This window comes from Petaurus breviceps, unplaced genomic scaffold (assembly GCF_028583685.1).
Source record: "Petaurus breviceps papuanus isolate PSGF00001 unplaced genomic scaffold, PetGlider_PUasm1.0 139, whole genome shotgun sequence".
NCBI lineage: Eukaryota > Metazoa > Chordata > Mammalia > Diprotodontia > Petauridae > Petaurus > Petaurus breviceps.
The window spans coordinates 14,832,374-14,836,780 of NW_027185697.1; the positions used below are offsets into that span (position 1 = coordinate 14,832,374).

Below are 4,407 nucleotides of genomic sequence, written 5' to 3' on the forward strand. Positions count from 1 at the left end.
CATTGTATTTGTGTCTCCAGTGCTTGGCTCCTAATAGGCACTTACTTACTTGGTGACTGAATGACTAAAAGGAACTCTGAGGCAGAACCATCAATGAATATTACCTGGTAAATCTTTCGAAAAATTGATTCACCTTCTTTCCCCCACTGACCTCCTCTGCACGGACTCATTCGTCAAGGGTTAGTACACTCCAATTTCCTCTTACCCTCAAACTTCTACTTCCCACTCTCTCATCCCCATCCACCCAATCCCTTTCCTTCTCCTCAAAAAGACCCACTCAAGATCTTGCTTCCTCTTCCACTGTGCCATCTGGAAAGACTTCTCTATAATGTGCAGACTTCCCTTTCATTGAGACCTCTTCCTCTTCTGCTCCTTCCACCCTGTGCTCACTGAGAACTGGCCCTCATGATGATGCTGTGTCTCCATTTCTAGTTCCTTGGGAAACTTCTATTTTCACTAGAGAGCAATTTAGTTCAGCAAGGATTTATGAAGCCGCCTAGTATGTGGCAGGAACAGTGGTATGTACAGGGGACACATGGGCCCTATCTCTGAGGAGTTGCCATTCTACCGCGAAGTAGGTAGGAAGTATCTGGGGCTGGAGTGGGAACCACAAAGGTTATTGAGATGTGCTGGAGGAGAATGCTTTTTATTGACTGAGTTAAGAATTATAACCAGGTCCTGTTTGTCAAGAAGTTCCAGAAGCAGGGGGATGCCTGGAGGCTGGAAGATGGAATGGTATGTGGTTTTGTGTGTGGAGCAGGGGAAAGGTCTTTCAGAAAGGAGACATTTGGGATCTGAGACAGTGAACTCATATAAACAGAAGAGAAATGTTAGCCCCAGTCCCTCACTTGAGGCCAGAGTCATAGAGTCAAGATACTTGAGTTTGAATCATCAAGTGGCTTTATAAGTTTGTAATGAAGGCATGACTTAGTTGTTTAATAGAATAGTCTTTAATTAAAAAAAAAAGTAACTTAAGAAATTACATAATTGGTGCTTTTCATTCCAACTCTCCAGGCTCATAAAAGGTCCTTAACTTTGTTCCCACTGTTATTATTTAGTTATACAGTCCCAAACCCACCATTATAAAACACAAATAGAAAGAAATACAATTTCAAGGGGACATTTTCCCCAGAGTTGCAGAAGCCATTGTCATAGGAAAAAAAACTTTCCCCCCAAATTACAACAAATTTGCTATAATTTTTCTTTTCTTTACTTTTTTGCAGTGTTTTTGCTCTTTGAAGAAAAAAGAAAGTAAGACTTAACTTCAACATTTTAGAATTGTGAGGGTGAAGCACTTTGTAAACTAAATTGCTTTGTAAGCCCTTCTTTCTTAGTATCCAGGTGTGACAATGTCACTATTCTTCAATTGGTTTCCTCTTGCCTGTGCATTGGGGCTGTTCAGGATCTAATATTTTTCCTGCCCCTCTCCCTCCTGCATTCCACCAGTTTGCCTCAAATTTCTATTGTATAAATCTTCTATGTACCTAGTTATTTGAGACTATTGAAAGTAATCCATTAGATATGAGCTTTTCAAGGATAGGAACTATCATTTTCCTTGTATCCTCAGGTTTAGCACAGTGCTTGACATACACAGTATCTCTCCTACTTCATGACTTTCATCATCATGTTTTTGATATGCTGTGGGTCAGCATAAAATACATATATACATTGGGAGGAGTTTTGTGGAAGCCTTGGATAATGCATGAAGGCCAGCAGAGGACACAGAAAAAGTTTAGAAACTAAAAAATGCATAAAATTTATGCAGAGTATTCCATAATATCTACATAGTTTGTCTTTTAATACCATGATAGTTCAGGCTTTCTCTAGTATTAACGGAGGGACAACAATTTTTTGCAGATTATCCAGATTGTGCCATGCTCCTAAACCCTAATATGCAGAAGGGATAACTATCATAGGTACTTAGTAAATACTTATAGATTGACTGGCATTTTTTTTTCTCAATAGATTATGAGCTCCTTGAGGGCAGAGAAATTGCCTAGAATATAGTTGGCACTTAATGTTTATTCACAACGATGACGGTGGTGCTGGTGGTGATGGCAAGAGTAGGAACACTGGATAGAAGGCAGAGAGGAAGATTTGGGGTCAATGTAAGCAAAACTTCTCAAATAATGATAACAGGCTATAATAGGAATTTCAGCCCTACTGGAGTTCTACAAGGAAAAGTTGGATGACTCCTTCTTTGATAGATATTGGGGAAAGGATCTTGGGTAGGAATAAGTTGGACTAGATGGTCTCTGAGTACACTTCCAGAACTGGGATTCTGAAGTTATATATCTTTGGGGCAAGAATTATATCCACAACGTGATTGATTGTTCCACATGGAGCTCCTCATGGAAATCTTACGTGATAGTTCTATAACAAGCATGAAACCACAAAGATGTGGTTACACATTCTTCTTTCTGGAAGTGTCATCTGATAACAGTTTGGGTGATAGGAACTGAATACTTAAGATGAAATGTGTAAATACAGTGGATTCTTTTCTCATTTCCTGCCACAACTACAATGGAGCTCTCTGGAAGAAGAACTTAATTTTTCTTAAATGGAGGGGCGATGGTTTGGGATACATGGAATCTTTTATGGTTATATTATACACATATTCAGTTTCACCTTTGTTGTAATTGTAGGTATTTGTAGAACTATTTATTTTAAGGTACTGAAAATGACTTAAACTGTATAAGATCTGAATTTTGTCATGAGACATACCTTGACTTCTCTTTTCTTCATTTCTTCATCATTCACTCAACACTTATCTGCCTAATAAGTGCTTTGGAAATTTTAAAGTACTATATAAGATCTCCAGTAAGATTACAACAGACTAGAATCTTGAACCAAATCAAATAAATTAACATTTAATAGTGATAAGTCAAGAAACATTTTATGAAGCACCTACATTGTGTCAGACACTGTGCTAAGCACTAGGAATAGAAAGAAGAAAAGAAAAAAATGCCTACTTTCAAGGAACTCATAGTGTAATAGGAAGGGGCAGGGGACAAAATGCAAATAGTTATATATAAGCAAGATACATATGGAATAAATTGGAGATAGCCACAGAGGGAAGGCATTAGCATTAGGGATATGTGTGTGTGGTGGGGTACTGAGAAAAGCTTCTTATAGAAGATAGAGTGTGGAACAGAAAATAGATGAGGAGTTATGGAAACAGATCATAAGCCAAGAACAAAAATATGATATGGAGAGGTATTATGGTATAATGGGTGAAACAGGAGACCTGGAATCAGGAAATCAATTTCAAATTATGCTTCAGATATTTACTGTCCATATGTCCCTGGGTCAATCCCAGCTCCTCTAGGACTTATTTTCTCATGGGGATGGATTCAGCAACTCTGAAAACCCTTCTACCAAAGATCATAAAAATGGGGTACCTCTTTTATGTAGACATTTGTTGAAAGTTTTCTGCAAAGAGCAGAACCAAAAACTATTTCTTAATTTGTTCTAATGATAATTTCATGAGGAGCAAGTCATGGGAGTGGGTTGGGGTTCCATTCTCATTTTAATTTTCACTAGTGGGAAGGAACTGTTTTGCAAATGATGGAAAACTTGAAGGAGGAGAGCATAGGGGTGTTGATAAGTAATAATTTCCTCATTGAATTTCTGATAGAGAGTTGGACTCAAAGTATGGAATTCACCTTAAATTAAATAAATGTAAATTTCAAGAGATTCAGAGTAAAGAGATATGATATTTACCTCTGAGCTATTTTGATGGGATGGAACCTTTTTGCTAATATTGTATGCAATAGTGTTACACTAATATTTATTCAAATTGCTAGTCCACAGTTTTCTTTCTCTGCTTTATCTCTTCTATGTTTAGGTATCAGGATCATGTTTGCTTTATTCCACTCCCTCTCTCACATTGTTCCTCTGCAGATCAGAGCAGGGAGAGATCTTAGACTTTGAGGACAACATATGCCTTTTACTATTGGGTAATGGTGGCCCAGAGAAGAATGTACATATTAGGCAAGATGGTCTTTCTTACTATGGAATTCTGTAACACACCCTTTCTTTATTTCTTCCTTTTTGAGTTCCTAATTTATCTTAAAGCTCAGTTCAAGCACCTCCATCAGGCCATTACTGATCCCCTCACATTCTAGTGATCTCCCAAATAATTTTGAAATATTTTGGATATATTTCATTATGTGTGTGTGTGTGTGGATTGATAGATAGAGTGTGCATATATTATAGATACACACACACACACATATATATATATATATACACATACGTGCATATATACACACATATAGAGAGATATATAGATCTACATGTATATATCTGTCTGTCTATCTGTCTATCTATCATCTATCTATCTATCTATCTATCTATCTATCTATCTATCTATCTATCTATCTATCTATCTATCTATCTATCTAT

At 37.1% G+C, this 4,407-nt stretch overlaps 1 long non-coding RNA gene across 2 annotated transcripts in view; it reads left to right on the top strand.

Annotated features, from left to right (window-relative positions):
- Positions 1-317: 317 nt before the first annotated feature.
- Positions 318-4,407, top strand: part of LOC138146208 (uncharacterized) — a 13,800-nt gene continuing 9,710 nt past the window's right edge. The window contains exon 1 of one of the 2 annotated variants that reach the window (XR_011164414.1): positions 318-735. This is a non-coding gene — a long non-coding RNA (uncharacterized lncRNA). The remainder of the gene's footprint in view (positions 736-4,407) is intronic. The other variant, XR_011164415.1, reaches the window with a different exon arrangement.